Here is a 24,775-nt window from a genome sequence, read left to right on the forward strand (position 1 = left end):
TTTCTGTCATATTTTTATACTGTTGATTTATGCTTCTTATTATTCAGAAAATGCATGCTGTTGCAGTGCCCTGTTGCTCTATGTTTAAGTAGCAATGCTTTAATGACCATCAGGTAAGCTTGTCTGACTTTGTAAGATGCAAGTAAGCTTTAATAAGCATACTGTTAAAGAATTACCACATTGAAAAAGCCTTTTTGTTGTTGCCGTGCAGAGAATATTTACATAACTAGATAATGTAAAAGCCTTAGGTACTGAAATGCAAATGACAGTATTTGTAATAAAGGACAGGATTACAGTATTTTCAGAAGCTCATTACATTTTTTGTAGACTTGCAGTCATCTTTGCAGGCTTTACCCGTAAACTAAACAGAATGCCAATCTGTCACGTGTGGTCCGTAAACTGTGCAGTAATCCTTTAAGCAATTTATCATGAGCTAGTTTCTTGTTTGCTGTTCATTTTTTTACTTTGATCATGTTTTCTCCATGAAACAAGTAGATAGTTGTTGTCAGGCAGCAGGTCTTTTTTGGATAAGAAACATTTTTACAAGTGGGGGTATCACAGAGATTGCTACTTTCAGCATGTTACTTGGTACTTTTATTTATAAAGCTGAATATAAATTATAATTAGAACTGCAGTGCAAAAAGAAGTGGTTTGAGTTAAGTGCTGCTTGTTTTTTTATACTTGATTTTGACTGGCATTCCAGTAATGTATTTAAAAAGCAATTTAGTTTTTCATGCCTCACAATCTTGTTGTTTCCATCTAGATATTAAGTAAGCTGTCATGTAGCCAATGCATTGAAATATTTTTTTTCTTCTACACTTCATTTTGTCTTGATTGGACTCTTGTAGTGATGGTTTGGCACCCAGGGCATCATACTTAATTAAAGTTCCAGTTGTTGTGGTTTTAAGCATAGCTCGGCCACTTTCTAGTTGGCCACATCCCCTTCCCATTGGCCCCCACCCATTCAGTGGTCTCCTGCAGCCCCCTTTGATTTGAAGTCATCAGCCACCACTGCTATAGGGGAAGGAGCTGGAAACAGTGCCACCTCCAAAGCAGATAATGTTGCAGAGTGATGGGCCAAAGGGTTTCCATATGAAGGAGCAGCATATGAAGCAGAGTGCATTTGAAGAGGATTTGTCAAAGAAAGATTCTGAAACTTTCTGTAGATTAATCACAGGAAACAGAGAGCAAAGAAGACACTCTCTAGAAGAAAATGATTTAAGGGAAGACCTGCTTGATTTAATACAGATAGATACATATAGATAGATGAAAGAAATAGATTGTAGACTGGTAAAACAGATGAACACAGTAATCAGGACTATTAAGAGGAATTCACATATTATAACATAAATAAATAGAATATGTTGCTGTGTAGCTAAAATAATAAAGCATAAAATGTTACCAAAAACATAGAGTAACAAAGTAAAAGAAAGAAGCAAATAAAATCCCATCACAGAAGCATTGAATAGAGGCAACTCTAAATTAACAAAAGTATCACTGCTTGTAGAATATAGAAATGGGAACAGATCATCAAAATTAATTAGAAAGACAGATGTGATAAAAGCAATCCAAAGTATCAAAACTGGTCAAGATTACTGCTAATAATAAACTGAAAATTTCAGCACAGGCAACAAAAACACAGAAGGCATACAAATAAATATAAATGAAAAGTACAAAATATGCAATTTATGGCTGACCCAAAATGATTTTATAGAGAATTGGGAAATAAAGTAAAAGGAATAGAAGCATCATCAAAAAAAGAAGAAATAGGCACATTTCAGAAAAATATTTATGAAGACCCTGTTGAACATAACAAAGATGCTGAATGGATAGAAGAATTAAAAGAAACAAAAACTAATTTAGAGGTTATGAAATGGGATGATGTAATGACCAGAGACATTGAGGCAAAATTATGAAAAGCACCTAACTGGATAACTCCAGGCCAAGTAGCAGGTCCTAACATATGGCTAAAAGGGTTCCTGTTAGATGACCGAAGATGCAGTCTATCAAATGCATCTTGGTCGAACTTAAAACAATGAAAAGGCAAAATAGTGAAGCGGCTTTTAAGCAAATTCTTTCCCAGGGAAAGAATTTGCTTGGCTGCTTCCATTACTTTGCCATTTTCGGCACTGTAGTGCGATCTTAGAGCTGGTATATTTAAGTATGGGGGGTGTGGGAGGCAAAGCCCCCCACTTTATGTATTCTTTCATTTTTATTTTTTTTTTTTGAAACAATGATTTTTCCCCTTGGGAAAAAATTGCTGTTCTGAGCTTTCGAGATTGTAAGCATTCACTTGCATAGGGTCGATTATTCATCATTTGCTTTTTTTAAGCTTTCAGTGATATAATATAGACCTGGTTAAAAGCATTAGTATCTTTACCCAAGGATGTGGCTCTGAGTAAGAATTACTTATATTGCACATCCCAAACAGACAGCAACCTGGTTAAGAACAGGAAAAATTATACTTTTCCTTAAGAGTGAATCTGCAAACCATCCTAAAAACTAAATAGCAATAACTATCCTCCCAACAATATACAAACTATATACTGGAATTGATGCAAATAGAGATTATAGTCATTTTTAATAAAAATAAAGTCAATCATTGCAATAGAACAAAAGGGTAACAAAAGAAAGTCATATAGAACAAAGGATTATTTGTTGCTAAAGAAAGTCATACTAGAGAACTGAGAAAAGGGGAAGAATCTAAGCATGGCATGGACAGATTACAAAAAAGTATCTGTCAGTGTCCCACATTCCTGGATAAAGGAATAGGAACATTATAAGATACATCCTACATTGATCAATTACATTGCAATGAACATGAAACAGTGGCAAACCAATCTGCAGATGATCCATGTCATAATGCAAATTATATTCCCAGGGACAAAAATTCAAAGGGGGATATGCCAGGTGATTCTTTGTCACTGCTGCTGTTTTATTTTGCCCTTAATCCATTAAACTGTTTACTTAACAGTTAATTGTTACAATTTGGCTTCCAGAAATCACCATTGTTTAAAAACATGTAATCTACTTTTTTGTGAATGAGTTAAAAATTATATGGTTTATCAGATAAGGAGTTGAAAGTTTACCTACAAATGGTTAAAACTTTCTCAGCTGATATGAGACTGTAATTTGGTCTTGATAAGTATGCAAAAACAACATTTAAAACAGGAAAGCTGCAGCACCAATAAATTATTAATCTGGGACAGGAATGTGATATAAAACAACTTGAGCAGTAGGGAGTGTATGAATAGATTAAGGATTGGCAATAAAATATGAACAAATTAGAATAAAAGTCAGTGAAGAATACTTCAGAAGATGAAAAATAATACTGAAAACTGCTTGAGATCTAGGAATCAAGTCCAAGCTATACACCAGTTTGTTCCTCCTGTTTTAACTTATAGTTTTGGGGTGGTTGACTGGCCTCAAAAGGTATTAGATCAGTTGGATAGAAAAACAAGAAAAATGCTTCACACTTATCAAATGATAAATAAAAATCAGTGTATACCAAGATTATATATCCCACAGTCTGAAAGAGGCATGGGCCTCCTCAAAACTGATTACATGTATAGATCTGCAATTGCGGGACTGCAAACATATCTACTGACTTCATCAGATCCAAACATAGTGAAAGTTTTAAAACTTGAGTAAAGCAATCCTTGCTTAGTTTAGCAGAAGCTTTTCAGTGTGAAGCTGGAATGGAAATCAAACCATTAGTAGACAAAAATCAGACAGCAAATGAATGTGTTAAAAAAAAGAAGGAATATAAGGAGAAAGATCAGAAGAGAAGCAAAAATGTGGAAAAATCTATAAACATAAAGGCAAGTACAGAGATCTCCTGGAACAATCTCATGTTGACTACATTTTGATGCAGGAATGGTTAAGGAGAGGTGAACTGAAACCAAAATATGAAAGATTAACAATGGTGGCCCTGGATAGTGGAATACATACATGTTGTTTTTCAAAATCTATCGAAAAGGTGGGAGAAATGGACAGATGCGAGTTGCGCAATAAAAATTCGGAAACAGTCTCTCGTTTTGTGAAAGAGAAGGACTGGGTATGATACTCTCAAGGCAGAGGGCCTGTATACCGAAAGGTACAGTAATGTGACAAGACTGTTGATTTGGGGATTGTGCAAAAACTACAGTATAGAAGTAGCTGAGAAGCATTGGAAATTTAAACCACACAGCATAATAGGGAATGATGACGTTTATATTACACAGGATCACCAATTATCAACAGGTCACAAAATATATACGAGAAAAACAGATATAGTAGTCCATGAGAAAAAGACAGTCATAGCATTGATCAATGAAATTGATACACCCAGGGATTACAGTGTCTTATGTATAGTGAGACACAAAGTCATAAAATATCAATATTTGCAGTCAGAAACAAGAGCAAAGAGGAAGAAAGATACTCAGACATTTCCAACCGCAGTAGGAGCAATGTGTCTAATAAAAAAAGAATTTACAGGCATATTTAGATATGTTACCAGTACATGTAACTGTCTATTTTTTACTGAAGAAGGCAAGTTTGGACACATTGCTAGTGCTGAGAAGAGTACTCTTGGCTAACATCAAAGACTGAAGCAATATTGATATCAGGAACTCTAATTGTACCCTGATTTAGGAATGGGATCCATTCCCATCATGGTATTAGAAACCCAAAATACTTGGAGATATTAAATCAGAAGAAATCCTCATGGACTTCTCACTAATCCTTTCTGCATTTGTTCTGTGCAGATCTAAGCATAAGCTCTGAGCATTTGTTATAAGACAGCTCCATAAATAAACACTTTTCATTTCCTGTCAGTAATGTCAAAAATCAGAGCACCAAGACACTGAGATATCATGCTCATGCCTCTGCGGCACAGTAAAAGGTAATCATGTCAGAGTGTAATGTATGAGCCCCTCTGTAAACATTATTCAGATGCATCCCTTCATCTCCTAAGATGCTGATTAAATAGATTTCTATGGCTAAATGTTTTGACAGCCTCATAGCTCTGTCAAATGAATCCATATAGTCATTTAGTTCTGGCGAGATTACTTTATGAATCTTCTTCTTCTTCTTCTTCTTTCGGGTGTTCCCGTTAGGGGTCGCCACAGTGGATCATCTGTTTCCATTTCTTCCTGTCCTCTGCATCATGCTCTGTCACACCAACCACCTGCATGTCCTCTCTCACCACATCCATAAACCTTATCTTAGGCCTTCCTCTTTTCTTGTTACCTGGCAGCTTCATCCTTAGCAACTTTTTCCCAATATACTCTGCATCCCTCCTCAGCACATGTCCAAACCAATGTAATCTTGCCTATCTGGCTTTGTCTCCAAACCTTCCAACCTGGGCTGACCCTCTAATACACTTATTCCTAATCCTGTCCATCCTCGTCACACCCAGTGCAAATCTTAACATCTTCAACTCTGCTACGTCAAGCTCTGACTCCTGCCTTTTTGTTAGTGCCACTGTCTCCAACCCATATAACATAGCTGGTTTCACTACCCTCTTGTACACCTTCCCTTTCACTCTTACTGGTACTCGTCCATCACAAATCACTCCTGACACTTTATGAATATACTGCTCTTTTAATTCAGCAACATTCAAAAAATTAAAAGAGCAAGACCAGTTCTATGATCTTTCTTTATGTTCTCCATTAACCTAATGCTTACTAATAATAAATTTGCTCAGTGGTTTAGTGGCGATATCTCTGTCTCACAACTCTGTTGCTGTGGATCCTGCATGTTCTCTAGGCAGCTGTGTGGGTTTTCTCTGCTTACTACAGTTTCTCTCTACTCACCTCCTAAAACATGCTGGCTTACATAGCTACTCTAAGTTGTCTGTAAATCTATTGCACCTACGCTCATCTTCTTGAGCTGGGACATAGTTGAAAGGTGTCCTTTAACTAGTCCACCTCACCAGTTAATAAATGCATAGAAAAATTAAAATAAGCCCAACCTGATTTGATGTATGTATTCCTGTGGTTGCCAGGCTTGTTTATGAACACTTCTGATCGACTGTCATGTATGTTATAAGTAGTGTGTGTGACCAGCTAGCTTTTCACCAGATAGACATATTATTAGTATACCATGGATTTCTCTGTCCTGTATGATAATGTGACCTTGGAGCTGATCTGTGTGCATGTGTGTGTGTGCGTGTGTGTGTGTGTGTGTGTGTGTGTGTGTGTGTGTGTGTGTGTGTGTGTGTGTGTGTGTGTGTGTGTGTGTGTATATATACACGCCCATATGTTCAAGATGGCTTAAACAATGCATATTAAAACCACAAAGTGCAAGGAAAACTTAGGTGATATAATCGTATGTTACAAAATGTAGCAGAGAATTTAGTCAAAATTTTCACAGTGTCTAGCTGAGAAATCATAACACGTCTTAGAATTTATATTAATCAATTTCCCATTTACTTTCCAGCTTGATAGCACTTCATGACGTCCATAAAATCAACTGAGAAATATGTACATTTTTTTCTGGAAAAACACTGTACTGATGATTTTAATTAATATATTTATTTACAATAAAGAGTGACTTCCTGCATTTGCTGATAGGGAAAAACTATGCAGAAGTGTGAGTGGGTAGATGATTTATTATTAATCAGTTTATTTAAATTAGTAAAATCATTAGAAGCCTCTCTCGTGAAGTAAAAAGCTGAATAAATATAGATTGTGATTCCCTATATAATAGTAATAATCTCCTTCAGTAGACTGAACAAAGACCATTTAGGCCTACAGTTGAAATAATGTAATCCTTAAAATACATAAAACTGTAGTTTACAATTTGCTTACAAATTTGGAGAGCTGACAGCTGAAGTAAAACAGAGTAAAGAAAACTTACTGGATTTACAAATATTACTGCATTTCATCAAATGTCTGCTTGGGCTCACAACATGGCAGAGCTCAGTTAAAATGAAGTCCAAGACATTTTGTGCAAACTACATTTTCTCCATAGTTTGATAGACACCAACAACAAAGCTCTTTCAGTTTAGTGGTGCACAATGGATCACAAGTGTGCAAAATAAGGACTAGTTCCTAAGGATAGTTGCAGGGAAACTTTGAATCTGCTTTTCAAACATACAGAATGGGCATTTGCTTTATTTAATAAGACTGATTTTCTAAAACAATTTGTTGTAAGAGCAATCTAAGGCTATGCCCAGTGCTGGCTTAAATAATATAATCTCTGCATGAGAATTGTTTATTCAGTATGAATGTTGATTTTGTTAATCTTTGGTATACTCCTTATAAACTGAATGCTTCTTCACAGCTACTCTTGAAGAACTCTTGAAGAATTGTTTTGCATTGTACCAAAGTAAAGAAATAGAATATCGCCTACTGATCTTTGGTCAAGGCCTTCACTTATGTATATGTTTAGATGCCCATTCTTTATGTTTGTGCCTGTAAGGCCCCACTTTACATTAAAATTCATACTCCATTTTCACTTGCTTAGCAGAGCACCTACAGAAAGACAGCTATCTCTGTATACTGATATTCAACACAGACAAGAATCCTCAAACTACTGGCACTGTAATCACAATCAAGGAGAAGAGATCATTGTTCAGTGGAGGAGCACAGTCCAAATAACGCAAAAAAAAAATCTTATCAAGGAAAATATACTATTTTTTAAATTGTGGCAACTCTGTACTAAGCAGAATTGTTCAATGAGGTATTGCTCTGCAGGAAGGTATGCCATTATAATTGAACCTTTCTTCATGGACACATGCCTCACTTCTCACCATTAATTTGTAAGGACTAAAATAGTTATTTGATAGTGTTGCTTTTAGCAACAGTGCTGCCATGAAAAGTTGGTATGCTTTAAATCCCTGATTTAGTCAATACACTAAAATGGGAACCAAGTGATTCTTATTTTCATTTACCGAGTGACAATGTTGATTTATACAAGGTGGTCACTGCAAAGGAAGAAATGCCTTGCTACCAAGATGAAGCAACCTCAGAGATTGTTATAGGACGTAGGGGGTTACAGGGCTATGGCTTCCCTGTATGGGGTAAGTGGGGATTTCAACCATGTGGCTATACAAGAAAATTGTGATATGAGTAGCATTTGGCATTCTAGTTGTAACACAGATATTGATGCTCATTCTCAGAACGTCAATTTAAATATATACAAGAAGATGAAAGTGAAAATATGTGAAGTAAAATAAAACTACTCATACAAACCACAATCAATATTTGACAAGGATAAGTATACAATAAAAGTTTATTACTATTTCAAAATGTGCATGCTGATTCAGTCCAATCAATGTGCGCATTCAAAATCAAGAATTTATGAATAAAAAGAAGTCTGTCCATTGATGTACTGTTGAGTGGTTGGACTTCCCTTTCACTTATGCTCATTGCCATCCTTAAATGTATATTTCAAAGGACGGGGTAAACTCTATGAAAACTCAATGACATTCTGCAAAACTCTAGACAGTTCATCATATGTACTGTTTACTGGGAGTACAATTGATCATACTGCGTGTAACCATTCCTCTCAACTGTCCATACATTTGAAGAGCATTCCTATTTTTCCTCATGTTTTAGCCCTATCCCTCATAAAATTTGTGTTTATGTGTTAAACCTGATAAAAAAGAAATACACAGATTAATATGGATTTCCACTCCTGTATTTTTTTGCACTGTACTGATGTACTATGCAAATATGGGGATGTATGTACCTTATACACACACAAAACATCAGCAAAGAAGGAAGAATGCAGAAGAACACTAAAGCACCATTATACAAAAACAATATTTAAGAAAGATAAGTACATTTTTTCTTAAATAATGCCATTATATAATAGCAAACCCCCCGTGATCAAACCACACCAACCATGGGTTACTCCTGTGATACCCACACCCAGTTGGGTGTTATTGCTAAAATATTCCTGGATGAAGTGGGCTGTAAGCAGTACTTCAAGTGATTTTCCATTTGTTTAAGTCTTACCATTGCACCACAGCATGTGGTACCTAAACGGCTGAATAGTGCCTCTGCACAATAAAGAACATTTTTAGCTGCTATTTTTATATGAGAATCACTTTTTATAATGTGTTTTTCATACACTGACATCACTGAGGAAAAGCAACAAACTTTAACATTAGTAGTATCACTGTAGGAGAAAGGTGTTTTGCATCCATAGACTATGGGATTCAATAAAGCCTACACTAACTGTAGACCATTCTGAGTGAACAGACAACACAAGCATAACTCACACCTTCTTTTTTCTAATGTTAGTTTTCCTATTGATTTTCTTGCAGCTTTACATACTGAGGGGGATTCATAAAGTTTACCACAAAGTATAGGCAGCATGTGCACTTAGTATAATCTTTCTGAGTGATTAGAAAGCACAAAAAATGTGGTGGGGATGTTCTTGAATATAGATTGTGTACACTTAGTGTAGGTGTTATTGAATCAGGTGCACCACTGAGCATGTGTGAAGGTGCCTCAAGTCTATGGACACACTGTGTGTTATAGTTAGGAAGGTTACATTTATTTGGGCCATGATTTAATAACAACAAAAAAACTATGAATATTTTTCTGTTAAGTAATGGCCCAAATAAAGAAAGATGGATGAACAGAAAAATGCATCACAGCACTTGACTTATTAGATACTGCAATGTATATGCAAGGGTTGGGAAATCACTTTAAAGATCTGGTGTCTAAACCTACTCAGAGTGATTAATATTTATATCCTTGGTACTAAAGTTAGTCAATCACAGGAAAGAAAATCAGGCAGCACAGAATTAAAAAAATAGCAACTTTTCTCACATACAGAATATTGTTTGATCATATGAATCTTCAGAAATTCAGACATAAAAGAAATTGTCATCATTTAATGTATATATGATGTGCTTTGAGATTATAGACCACTTTTTGTGAAATCAGAAATATGTTCAATACATACAGGTATTTTCTTCATTTATGACTTTGGTTCTAAGTATTTATGTTTTAAGATTTTTTTTATACGTGTGTGTGTGTGTGTGTGTGTGTGTGTGTGTGTGTGTGTGTGTGTGTGTGTGTGTGTGTGTGTGTGTGTGTGTGTGTGTGTGTGTGTGTGTGTGTGTGTGTGTGTGTGTGTGTGTGTATATATATATATATATATATATATATATATATATATATATATATATACACACATATATGTGTGTGTGCATGTGTGTATGTATGTATGTATATATATATATATATATATATATATATATATATATATATATATATGTGTGTGTATATATATATATATATATATATATGTGTGTGTGTATATATATATATATATATATATATATATATATATATATATATATATATATATATATATATATATATATGTGTGTGTGTGTGTGTGTGTGTGTGTATATATATATATATATATATATATATATATATATATATATATATATATATATATATATATGTATATATATATATATATATATATATATATATATATATAGATATATATTTAGAGAGATAGATATTTCTATCCCATCTAGCACCTAAGTCACACAAGGCAATTTTCTTCATCAGAAGTCATTGCCCATCCTGAGCTTGTAGATGGCTATCCAGCCCATCCATATTTCCAAAATACTCTTAGCTTATAGATAGCATTGTACAGGTCTCACACAATATTCTTCTCTAATATCTATGGACACCATCCATAACATAGTACAAAAACCCAATGGTATATATACAAATAGTGTTCATCTCACAGACAGTTTCCCAGAGGAAGTGGGTGTGCATCAGTGTTATGCTCTGAGTCCACTTCAGCTCATATCAATGATGGGCTACATTAGCAAAAATGTCAGAGGGGACAGATCAACAAAGTTGCTATATGCAGATGATGTGGCATTACAAGCAGTCTCTGAAAAGGAACTTCAACAAATGATGTAGGAATGGCATGCAAAGTAGAAGGCATGTGCAATGAAATTAAGTACAGACAAGACAGTAGTCATGGCAACAAATGGGGCAATAAGAAGAACATGAAAACTGTGATTGAAGAGAAAAGAGCACAAAAAGTTAAATAGCTTCAAGTATGTCTGAATGGATGGTTGAAGGGAAGAGATGGCAGAATGAAGAGGTCAGAGTTAGAAACAGAAGTGCTGCAGTCAACTAGCACAGAGTGTTAGGTGTAGGCTGTGACAGAAGAATGCCAAAGAAGTTATAAAGTAAAGTGTACAAACCAGTAGTGAGACCAGTACTTCTGTGTGATACAGAGACTAGGGCATTGAAGGCAGAGCAGTTGAGGAAGTGAGATGTGATGGAGATGGAGTGCTTCAGATGAGTAGTAGGATGCATACTATGAGACAGACAAACAAATGAGGTAATCAGAGCAAAGCTAAAGTAGTTCCAATTGCACAAAAGGTCAAAGATAATAGGTTTCTGTGGCTTGGGCACCATATGTTGAAAAGTAGAAGATGATTTGGTGAAGAAGATTTGGCAGAGACAGGAGGAAGGCAAGAAGAAACAAAGACATCCAACAAACTGATAGATAGATTGAATGAGAGAAGACAGTTGACAGTCAGGCATGACTTTCAAAGAAGGTAGGTGACATTGTATCAAGAGAGATTACAACAGTTCATAGAACATTATGACTCCATGTAGAAAAATGACAACTTGAAGGTTGGTAATGATGATATAGAGGACAAAATGCTTGTTCAGGTCATGGCTGGAACAAAGAAAGAGAAAAAGGGTCTCAGAATTAATCACTGTATGGTTAAACTACATAGTACAGTATGAGATGATAAAAACAAAGTCCACATAACTGCAGGGATGCCGTGCTCATGACATGCTTCCAAGAGATACATAATTAGTCACCCACTTGTATTTAGCACTGCTGAGGGCATACCCTGAGTACTGCAATCAGTTTGGGAGGCTACACCTTGGAGATGTAAAGCCAATGGAAAGCGTACAGAGAAAATATACAAAGATATATCTCCCACCTGTACAGATTTTCGCTGAATGTCCAGATTTTGGTCTCATATTTTTGATCCATTCTTCATAAAATTGTGGTTCTCTGGCAAATTAGTAGTAAATAATTAAAGATTGAAGTATGAAAAGAATGACATATGTTTGATTTTCAGACTTCATAGTCTTCAGAAAATGCTTGCTGATGTAAAACCTGTTTGTAAGAGCAATATAAAAAAATGTCTCTATTTTGGGCCTTTGTTCTACTTTTATTAATGACTTTGTCCAGATTTCTTGCTCTAACATGTTGAGAGGTAAGTTGTTATCACAGACAGGGGATCTGGAGTATGAGGAAATGCTTTGGAACTGAGCAGGTACATAGTGCAGAAATAATGGTAAGTGGCCATGTAAATTGGGTAAAATAGAAGATGCACCTGTGAGAGCACTGATGAGAATAAGTAACTGAAAATTTTTATTTAAGAAAGAAGAATTAATTCACTGGGTAGATGATGGTGTTTGTAGGCTGCCTGACCATATTAAGTGGTGTGGTACAAGACATGAATGATTTCAAGATGGAATATGGCAGATGTCAGGTAGACTGTGACAGGGGCACCTGTTATCACTGTACAGAGGTTAACTTCAGCTATCCAAAAATAACTAGGGCACTGGACTAGCTTCCTTTTGCATAACCCATATATTAATGGTTTCATGTGTTTGTTTAGCTTTCAGGTAAACTATTCCAGGTCCATCACCTTTAACATGCAGAAGTACTTTCTTGCATTAATTCAACAGTCATTCAAGAAAACAGCTGTGAGGTGGAAACAAGTATGAATTATCCATTGCAAGGTATAATCACTCTACACGTGCACTTATTGGCAATTTAGATATTGCAAATACACCTACCATACCTCTCAACTGTACAGTTTTTCACAGAATGTCCAGATTTTTGCTTCATATTCTTGGTCCATTTTTCATAAAATTATGGTGTTCTGGCAAATTAGTGGCAACTCATTAAAGATTGAAGTCAGAAAATAAAAACAGACATTTGAGTTTGAGACTTCATGCCCTTCAGAAAATTCATACTAATGTAAAACCTGTTATTCTAACAACTTTCTAAGTTTGTAAGAGCAATATTTAAAAATTATCCCTATTTTTGGGCCTTTGTCCCACTTTTACTTATGGCTTTGCCCAGATTTCTTGCTCCAAGAGGTTGAGAGGTATGACACATACCCATATGTCTTTTTACACCTGCACATACACACATGCTCTATACATGCAGTTAGCGACAATATAAGCATTGCCAAGTCTTATAATTACATGTCTTTGGAAAGAAATTCCAGCCCTATTTAGAGCTAGTCCAGTCCCAGAGTTGGATGGAATCTTTTCAATTCCCCTTTACACAGCAAAAATATTAGACTGAGGAGCTTTGAGAATTAGAATTTACACAACATAAACATATTGCTTGATGACTTCTGGTATTGCATATCCAAATATGGAGTCACTCTTGGCTCTGGGAAATGTGTGTGAAATTTATGTCAAGGGAAATTTTTAATTAGATGGGTACCTTTAAGCAAAGCTAAAATTTGAACGGTCCATCATATTTCTTTACTGAAATAAATGACGTTCTCTTAACAGCCCAAACAAACAATAGTTTGGTTTGAAACATACACTTTAAAAGAGCTATCTTTGATATTGCTCTGGTAGTACCAGAAATTTCTTATAACTGTGGAATTCCAGGACTTTTTCAGTTTTCCCCACTGCCTACAGACCAGCAGTTTCTCCCACTGATTGATGACATTTTCTTTTTCCCTTCACAGGTTCTGAAAGCAGACAGAGTGGGGTCATTGTTAAAGCAGCCATCAGGTATTTTTCACTTATTTAGCCCAGTGATATTCTCCATGTTTCTTCAAGCAGTAGTCCCAAGTGAAAGTATACCACTCCACTCCCTATTGAAATGTTAGCACTTGAAATGCTGAATGCAGATAAGCCAAAAAAAAAAGAGACTGGAAACACAGGACAAGTGCAAATCTCAAAAATAGCTCTTCTCCTCTAAACTTGTTATTTGCAGGGGGGGGGGTCAAGACCTCCATGCACCCTGAAAGTATATATACCAACTCCAAGATCATCAAACCACTGAAAAAAGGGATTATTCCAAGAAATGGCATCTTGGACTTTGCATATGTAGGTCTGTTCTTTTGGCCATTCAGTCTCCATGTTTCAGGACTCATTTTAGCGGGTGTCAACATTTCAAATGGTTACCATATCAGTCACTTTTGTTAGTGACTTAACACCTCAAGATTGCATTATTCCATTAGTTGCAAGTGAACTTGGATGATCTACAGTCTCCACCAGGTAGACTACTACAGGACTATGCACTCAAAACACATGAACCTATACCCTTACTCCAAACAGAAGCAAACTGGCAAAGCCGTGTCACTCCTTCCTTCCCCATGCCATCTGGATGCTGATTAAGATCAGGTCATCCGAGTCATACTCAGGGCTTTATGTCTCTATGCCAATTGAGTTGGTGACATTGGGATTTTTATTGTGAACAGTTATTCCACAAACAAAGGAAAAAAGTTAAGCCAGAATTCCTAAATCTATAAAGATTTGCATGATTAAAGGTATTCAGTTAAAGTTGCTTTATCCTGTGTTTTTCAGGATTTTATACAGTGCTGACACTGAGACATTCTCTGATGGAGACAATTTCCTACAGGAAAATCCATGATTTTGGCTAATGCAAGATGTGCTTGCAAGGAACATGAGGCTCTCTTTCCAATCAATACCTCAAGTATAACTGGATCAATAGGTTTCTTATTCCAAACAATCAGCATCAGAGCTATTCTCACCTTTTAAATGCAATATGAGGGAAGGGGGCTTAATTTTCAGTGGCGTCACCAAAAAAATTGGAAAGTCCCTGCAGGACGATCTGTATACAGTAAATAAATCTGAGTTTCTGAGTCAAGAGTTTTGTTCAGCAAATTCATTTGTGGATCCACTCCAATAATATGTCTGAGAAGATGCTTCTTTTTTCTTTCAATATATAGTGATTATGATCAGTTTAAAATAAAATAGAAGGACATTTTTTGAAGGATACTATGGTGACTCTCTGATGAATAGGCTGCTGTCATTGCAGATGTGTCTTTGGCATCATTACCCCTCTAGGCCAAGCAGCATCTGATAATTATATTAGAGGATACTTGATCGATTCCTACTGGTTGTTTCAGGGATACCTTGGTAGTATGATGAGGCACTTAAGTGCAGACCTATCAACAGGCATGACTATTAGAATCTTTGTAAACTTATACTTGATTAATTAAAATCAAAGATGATGCATATTATCTCCAATATTTATGACAATATTAAGTTTTCCCCCTTAGGATACTAGGCTTGGTAGAGAGGTATCAGTGCAATGACCACACTTTGGAAGTGTTTATTGCCTGCGAAGGGTTCTGGGACCAGCATGCCTTTCTGTTTTTTATGAAGACCAGAAGTTTGCCACAATTAAGGTCATGACAGATATATAAGAATTGGGAAAATAGGTTTTAACAGCTGATGAAAAAACAATCTAATACTCTTCCTGATTTGAGATCTGATTTTTTATTTTTCAACTACTCAGTACTGAGCTTAAACTTTAGATATCATTTCATTGACAGGACTAGAAACTCTTTGAAAGTTTATATGTTAGGCAGGAGGACAGTTATTTGAGTACTGGCTTGTCAATTACCTATTGACTTCTGATGTTTGATTGCCTTTCAATAGCAAGAGTATTTAACAGTAAATTTTATTTTGTTCTATGTAATGCTGTAAGAGTGCTTCCATTATTGTTAGGGATCACTGACCAGAATGCTAGTGCCAAAAAATCAGTAATAGTGCAGTATTTAAACTTGTGATTTGCCATTCATTGCGTGTGAGTGTGTAAGTATGTATGTATCTATATATATATATATTTATACTTAGATAGATAGATATAGGTGTGTGTGTGTGTGTGTGTGTGTGTGTGTGTGTGTGTGTGTGTGTGTGTGTGTGTGTGTGTGTATGTGTGTGTAAAATAGTACATATCCTTGTAGTGAGGCACCACAGTTTTCAAGCCTGGGGGGTAAGATTTTTCCTTCCCATAAGGAAAAACAATACACCTCAGGGAAAAGTAGAGCCAAAAAGCTCCTGGCTGAGAATCCTAAGAAATTTAGCAAAAATAACCATGTACTATAGACAAGTTGAGTTCAGACTTAAGAGTAATCAAGTACTTATAACTTGTTTGGTAATCAAAACAGCTTTATTGAAAAACAAATATAATGAACATTTTACACAGAGAGATAGATAGATAGATAGATAGATAGATAGATAGATAGATAGATAGATAGATAGATAGATAGTTGTGCTAACTGCTAACTGTAGCAAAGGAGGGAGGAAATCAGTCAGGGCAATCAAGATGAAATGAGTTAAAATGTTCATCCAATACTACTAGCGGTATTAGTACTAGTACTACTACTCATTGCAATCTCTTTTGCTTTACCAGCTGCAGTTTTCATTGTTTTATACTAATCTATGAACTGCAATAAATGTATTCACTACACAACAAATACCTGATTTAACACAAATACAAAAAACACTGAAATTTTGCACTGTATATGTATAAACATATGAAGTTTTAACTATTTGATAATAAAACAATAAAATTCAAACCCAAACTCAAACTTGCCCTTTATAAATAGTTTTACTGATTATTGTTATTGTTCAGTATAATTTCCTTTCAAATCTGTTACTGGAGTATATGGGTCAGCAGTGAGACTCACATCAATATACTAATAGATCCACTTTATCCAGAGCCAATGGTATAGAGAAAAATCCATAAATTCAGTAAAAAAATATCAAAAACATGCAATGATTAAAGTAAAACTGTAATCAAGCTTGTCATTTCCATAGTTAAAATATTAGTTTATGAAAGTTTAATATATACAGAAACATTACTAATTCTCTCAAAAATGCTGTTTATCTTTCCATAATGCTAATGCCCTCTAGGTGAAATCATGATATGATTTTACTGCATTCTCTAGTTATAACACTCAATTGGAGATTGCATGACACAGAAGATTAGTATGTAGAAACTGGATGAATGGAGTTTATCATCAGAAAATATTAAACCAAAAAGCAGATGAGTCATTCACCTATAATGCACATTCAAGTGAATATAATTTATGCATTGCATGAAATTTTGGAGAATCAAGTAGACACTATGTAACAGGATAAATTGCTGATTAATGAATTTAAAAATGGTAGAAGTGTGCATGATACTATTTAGGATGTATTATATATCCTCAAAAGATAACTGACCAATAACTGGGGACATATATAATGCTGAGCAGTAACCAGAATTCAGAATGGAGTTATACAAAAGATAAACATTTTTCCCTTAAGATTACTAAATTATGTTGAAATTAGGTCTATCTCCACACATCATATTTATTTAAACAAATATGAATATTTGGACAATGCTATCCCGATCAAGTAGATGTACAGAGTTGATCTTCTATGAGGATTCCAATTTATTTCAAAGCTGAAATAGAAATTATGGCACCATTCTCAAATGGGTGATAAGGGTGAACTTCCTTAATCATAGAAGATATTGAAATATGCAAAAATGAGTAATCTTTTTTCAAGTCTGGATTATCAGCTAAGGGTAGCATTATTAAGAATTTATTAAACGTTACTTTTTTTTAAGAATGGTTTGAGTACTAAGAACCTAAAGTTTTTGGAAGGGAGAATTCTTGCAAAAATGATTAATCAATGAAACCTATTGATTTATAAGAATTTCACATTTTCTGAATCAGTGGCATCATCATCATCATCATCATAATCCATATAAGGACATTGTCTTGTGTTGAAAAAAAAGTGATAGGAAAGGTATGCATATTTTTATTATATTCAAGATGGTATAAAACATTCTGAGGATTGGAAGTTTGAGTCTGTGGTTCTCCTAAGAATCTAACACATTTTTAAAATCAACTTTTAGATTTTTATCTTGCTATAGAACTTGACAATTGTTTATTCACTGACGTAACAATTCCCGAGGATAGTGTAAAACTGAACTATTGCAGAAACACAACATCCATGGAAAGATATTCATTTTACTAAAAGAAGATGTAGCTAATAGACCATATTATAATTTGTTTAAGTTATACAAATCTGATTTCATTGTGATCATACCTGAGTCAAAATCAACAGAGATAGATGAACGAGAATCCAGTTTATACTTAATAATAAGGTAGTACATCTCATTTCATTATATACTAATGGAAGTAACCGATGACAGATATATTTTTATGGCTGAGCTGCTGAATGGAAAAGAGTGAACTTTTCTAGATTACATTTAAAACTGGAAACCTTACTATGTTATTTTATTGTTTCTAATCCTTTGGGATAACTGTGTTAGGATTCTGAAAACAGTGTAAAATTTAATTCACAATAGGTGGCATTTATCATAATGCTACCAAATCTTATACATTCAAACTTGAGATTACTAGAAATTCTCAAAAATAACACTTCCAAAGACATAAAGAATGAAAAGGTGGGAGTAGGGTGACATTGGGTACTCTTTCCTTACATCAGTTAATAATCTAATCAAGTTTGATAGATGACAATTAATAAGGAGGCAAGCAGAAGCTGACTTATGTAGAACATTGATGGTCATGATGTACTGTACAAGAAAACCAAATTTATTTAATAAAGTCACATGCACTCAGTCTGGTGGCCAAATTAAAGACTGTTCTTTGCTCATTCTTATTTGCATTACAGCTGAGACTTAATTATAATGTAATACTGTTTTCTCATCTTTGGTTCATTTCCATGAAACAGACTGCAACTTCAAGATTACTGAAGTTGCCTCTCTATGACATTTTTTTGCTAACTTAGTAGCATATTGTTTTATATACAGATTGATAAGCATTATCGTGGTTTTAGACTGATTTAGGTTTTTATCATAAATACAATATGACTTAACATTATTAAATAGCTGCAGCAATATAGGGGCTAACTGATGTTTGAATTTTTTATAAAACAAAGCATTGAGTCATTGGGGCTTATTACTTTACCAAGCCAGAGAGGGGAGAAATCATGTTTAAGACTTCTTGTATGACCAAATATTTCTTCAAGTAACTGTGTTTGCCTTCTAGGAGAAGACTAAGTGTAATCATATTCAGGAAATGTGTTCTACTACTAGAAAAAAATGTCAACTACTTACTACCTAAGTCACTAGACTACTTGAGTTAATGTCATTAGACTACTTGGCATAAAATGAAAATGACTGGGCATATGGTTGTGGCCTACTAATGAAGTTTTTTTAGAGAAGGACGAGTAAACCCTAAAGTACTGTAGTTTGGAATAATCTGCAGGACTCACGAAGTCTCCGTGTAAGAGTTAGCAAGTCTTACGCGGAGGCTGCAGTTAAATGGGTGATGTCAGCATGCCATGCATATTCATGAGGGCATGCTGAATCACACCCTAGGCTAACACAGTCCATGTAGCAATGTTGGGGGCGTGTCCGCATGGCGAGACCTGCAAAGGGACACGCCCCCAGAAGAATCACAGTCCCAAAAGGAAACTCCCACAAGCGAGTCCGCGGAAATGTCAAGAAACACAACAGCACACATGCCCCTACAGACTATTAACCCAATTGAAATGTAAAACGTAAAAATGAACAGTTTAATTATTTTTTGTATTTCAAAAATGTTTAAGCTCTAAATATGCAAAATAAGCCAAGTAGCAATAGCGAAGTGGTAGAGACGTTGGCCAAAGAGGAGGCAGTCACGGTTCGAGTCCCAACAACATCATTTTTTTATTTTTAGTGAAATAAGCACAAAACAATCCCGACATATATGTATATATATATATATATATATATATATATATATATATATATACACACAATTATAATTTAAGTAAAATGTAATGAAATGGGCCATATTTTTATGAAGAAATCTGACACAATAAAAAAATAAAATATTTTATAAGTGCCCATAGCTGAGCAGCGCTCTAAGAAGCTGAGTATGTTTGCCCGCAGGTGACCAGTGGTTTAACAGGTGTAATATGAGTGCCCGGAACTGAGCAGCACTTTAACACACTGAAACTGTGTGCCCGTAGTTGCGCAACATTTCTCACAGCGTAATATGCGTGCTCATAGCCAAATAATGCATTAACCAGCGTAACCCGTTTGCACGGAGCTGCGCAGCGTGCCAACCGGCTTACCGAAGGGCAACGCTGAGCAACCTGTATCAAAGCCGCCTTTAAACAGACACACCTCCTAGCCTGTCTAGACAGTAGTAAAATAAAAAAAAAAGCAATGCCCAGGCTCGAACCCAAGATACTGTGCATAATAGTCAAAGTACTGAACCACTAAGCCATAACAGCTGCACTGAAAAATGCAGTATTAGCATATATATAGGAATGAATGGAAATAGAAGCATGACAAAGCAGGTTTTGTGAAGCTGATACAATTCCAAAATGGCCAATCACAGATAAGTGCGGGAAAAATGGCATATATAAGCCCCATAGGTGGGAATACACAGCATAACTGATTGTGGAACCTATTTGCAGTCAGGATGGCAGGTGTAGGAGAGGGTAGTCGCTTTCGAGCACAGAGGCGGGGTGTTGAGGAGTCCAAATACATGGTTTGGCTCCTAGTCCATGATCATGAGGCTCAACTCATGCAGGGCCAGGTTCTGTGGGGTGCATATAAGGCAGAGGCGTGGAACCGGTTGGCACATGATCTCACCAGTGCCACAGGCATACCAAGGACTGGTGAACAGGTCCGTCACCACCATGCGGACCTGAAGAGACGGAAGCAGGACCAACTGAACCGTTGGATCCAGGAGGCCCGGCAAATGCCCAACGCCCCACTACTGAGTAAGTATCCATGTAATTATGTATGTAAGGAATTATCCTAGTTGATATTATGGAGATGTATGTTCCAATATTACTTCATTTATATTACAGCTGCAGATGTGTGTTCCACGAATTGGCGAGCCTATGGTGATAGTCTGGAGTGGTTGCGCCACCAGGCAGGTTAGTAATTATATTTCTGTAATTGTTATACAATATAAGTGAGACAGCTTGTAAAAGAGGTCAGTGTAGTCACATATTAATAAAGTTCAAATAACACTAGAAGAAAGATTCTGCTAGTACTGTATGATTAGATAAGTGATGCAGCCTGTAATCCAGAAAAAAAGTAAACAAGTCTGAAATAGTGATTACCCACCTGAAGTGTAATATCAGATAACCTGCAGCAGCCTGAAAATCAGTGGTAAACAAGCTAAAGATAATAGACATGTGTCAAATACACCCCCTTAGAAAATCTGCCATATGAAACAAGTGAGTCTGTTGGAAAGGATTGTTGTAATCAGGTATGACATGTTAATAACGCCTAGAATAAAGCACCAACTTGAATTGTAAAAATAAAACAAGTGAGTGTGAGAAAGCGGTATGAATCGACCAAGAAAGCTGTTATAACTTCTGAATAAAGTATACTGCAGTCAGTACATAATGAAATGAATGAGACAGCCACAACCAAAAAGTGAAATGTTTGAAATAAAGTACTGAAGCTGGAATGTGTCTGTCCCACAATTTGTATATGTTGCTGTACCCTTGCAATATGGAGATAGTATGGTTGTATGAAATAATGAACATCCACAGTTGTCTAGAGCCATATAAATGAAATGTAGCAGGATGCTGTACCTGAACATAGCCAGGTATGAAATGTGTATGAATAAATATGCAATGTATATTAATATATCAGTAACAGTACCATCACCAACATTCCTAAGGTTACATATAGGAAACTGTACTAAGACCTGTAGGGTATATATATATCTGCAGCTACTAGAGATGTACAGCATATGTATATGTAGTTGAAGTTGTTAATGAAATATTTCTTCACCCTACCCTATATTCACAAATAATGCCATTCCACAACAAACTGGATATGTGTATTCACAATCAATTCCTATGTAAATTTGTCCTGTTGGTTCAAACATATTTGCATGTACGTTGCTGCATGTGTCCTGTTCACATATCCAAACCTGATGGCCTGTTGCCATCAATCAACCCTGCATGCTGTTGGATTGTGTACTGTTGTTCAAAATATGCATGTGTTATGCTTGCTGTTAAATGTTTGGAATTCATGGGTGTTTGGTTAATGGGAATACTGATGCATGCTCTTACAACTAATTCTGAATGGTATTGTTTGTTACTAACCCAAAATGTCATAAAATATTTCTAAACATAGGACAACAGGGAAGGCGGGTTCCAGCGGACCCACCTCTCCCACCTCAGCTGGCAAGTGCACCTGGCACTAGTGCCCAGGCCGGAACCTCCTCCGGAGGCCCTGTGCCACCTTCAGGTGGAAGCACTGCAGGGGATGGGGCTCATCCCCCCTCTGCAAGCGGGGCCTGAGGAGACCATCCACTCACCCTCCAAAGTGTCCGGTCTGTGGTGTGTAGCGAGATCAGGCATGCTGTGCTTGAACCCCTTCGCCAGCTTGAGGCTCGGGTGGCACAACTCACGGGTGTCCCTGCTGCCCATCCTACACAGCCCCCAGCACAGCCCCATCCTGGGCTGTGAAGGCACAGTGGCAACTGCCCATGGGTGGGGATCTCAGTTCCACTGTTGCCATCTGTGGGCTCATGGGCTCGCGATATCCCAACATCCGTCCCTGTCAATTGTGTTTCCCCCCACATCTGTCATACTCTGCCCCTGTATGCATATTGTTTGTCTTGTCTGTTAACCTCCCCTACCTACCTCCCCAAATATACCTACTTCCTGTACCTCACATTCCACTCTCACCTGAAAAAAAAAAAAGAAAAAAGTGCACTCTGTTCCCGCAAAAAAATTACGCCCCATACATAGCTGCCCATTTTGCAGACATGTCTGCTGGACATGTGAAGTGGTAATTACAATTGGCTGTACAACATATTTTGTTGTCCTCACCCCTCTCTCAGGGGTGGAAGGTTTCAAATTTCACACCAAATTACAGACATATGCACAGCTGTTGCTGATAAAGAAATGGGCAGCTATGGGCCTTTCCTACATCCTTCCTGCAAATCCCGAGCTTGTTTTCCTACTGTCCTACCCTCTTTGTGCCCCCTTTTTCACCACTGTCCTATCTCCCCATTTTCTTTTCTTTCAAAGAAATTAGCACGGGTGTGTGCGAGAGTAAGCACTTTTAAGCAGTTGTAAACAGGAGTGCGCTTTTGTGCGCTTAGCTAAGCGTGTGTGTGTGAAGCTAAGCGACAATGTGCATGCGTGAGCTCTGCGCAAACCAGCGCTAACCCGCTTACAACTGCTTAAAAGTGACTTAGTCACTCTGAATGACAAGGCCTGTAGTCTGCTCAGCAGCAAAATAAAATTCCTCTGTCAGTCTCGAGCCCAGGACCTTGGCAACACTAGTCTGCATGACTTACCACTAAGCCATAACTGATATACAAGAACTTTGTGCTAAAAGCAATATATCATGAAATAGTAGGACTGAATGTAAATGGAATATAGGAAGGCTATTACACAAAGCTTTTCTTGTATCTTTACTGGCAATTCTTGTGGATTTGCATAACATTAGTGTGAGAAGAGAAACAGCCATGCTAGTCAGTAGCTAGTAGGTAATAATGTGACAGTAGCATCTTGCAAACCACACACACTATCAGAGCAGGATAAACACTGCCATATTTGAACAGGTAAGAGGCCAGACCTCGCAACTGGGAATGATTTACAGGGATGTCCCTGATTTGAAAACAAATGTTAACTGTGCCCCACTGACTCCCTGTGAAATGTACTAACAGTAGGCAGAAAGGTGTTTTGTCCCAAGTAATGGTAACTGTCAACTACTGAAAGTATGCACTATGTGCATGCAGAAATGGTGTATTAATACACATGCTCAAAATACCCCACAGTCACAATTGCAGAATATCTGAAATATATCACGGGTGTATCCCACTGATATGGACCATTCCCTGAGGCTGATAAAAGATACACCTGAGAGTGAGTATCTGAGGCCTGCAAGTGTCACAAACTCACAAGCATAGCATTCTGTCTGCTGTCACATAGTTTGTGAATAGCTGTAGAATAGCTTCCACAAGCACACCCACATGTAAGTGTACAACCCACAAATATCAAAGGAGGTATCCAACTAATAATAGAAGGACAGTATAGCAGTTTACAAGCACTGCATGTGCTTGCTATCCATAACTGTTAGTACAAAGTACAAGGTGCCACTACTGCTCAGCAGCAAAATAAAATACCCTTGTAGGTGTCAAGCCCACACCTTGGCCAGACCAGACTGCATGCAGTACCACCAAACCACAGCAAACATATAAGGAATTGCTGCTGAAAGAAATATAGCAAGCATTACAAGGAGTGAATGTGAATGGAAAATAGGACAGCCATAGCAACACATTCCAGTAAAGACACATAGCAGGCCTCCAAGGAGTGAATGTAAAGGCTAAATAGTGAAGCCATAGCAACAAATTACAAGAGCCACTGCTGTAAACCAGTTACTCCACAAGTCCCACAGGAAAGCACATACTCCCATTTAAACAGTATTTGTATTATTAGGTATCAGTTAACATACACACTGAGAAGAATAAACTGGAGGAAGCAATAGTCAGGTGTCAGTACAACATGCATGTCAGTGCCTACAACACAGCCTGAGATATGAGAGACATACCAACCTTTACGCTCACACAACAGTGTCCACAGCATACCAGCATGGTCCCCACCTTGAAAATCTGAAAGGGCTATGCCTACCTCACCTAACATTTTATAGCACTATCCTGAAATCACAGTGAGAACTGCAATTACCACACAGCAGGCTGCATGCAATTAGCAAA

Source organism: Protopterus annectens, chromosome 10.part0 (assembly GCF_019279795.1).
Source record: "Protopterus annectens isolate FY-2018-M chromosome 10.part0, PAN1.0, whole genome shotgun sequence".
Classification (NCBI taxonomy): domain Eukaryota; kingdom Metazoa; phylum Chordata; order Ceratodontiformes; family Protopteridae; genus Protopterus; species Protopterus annectens.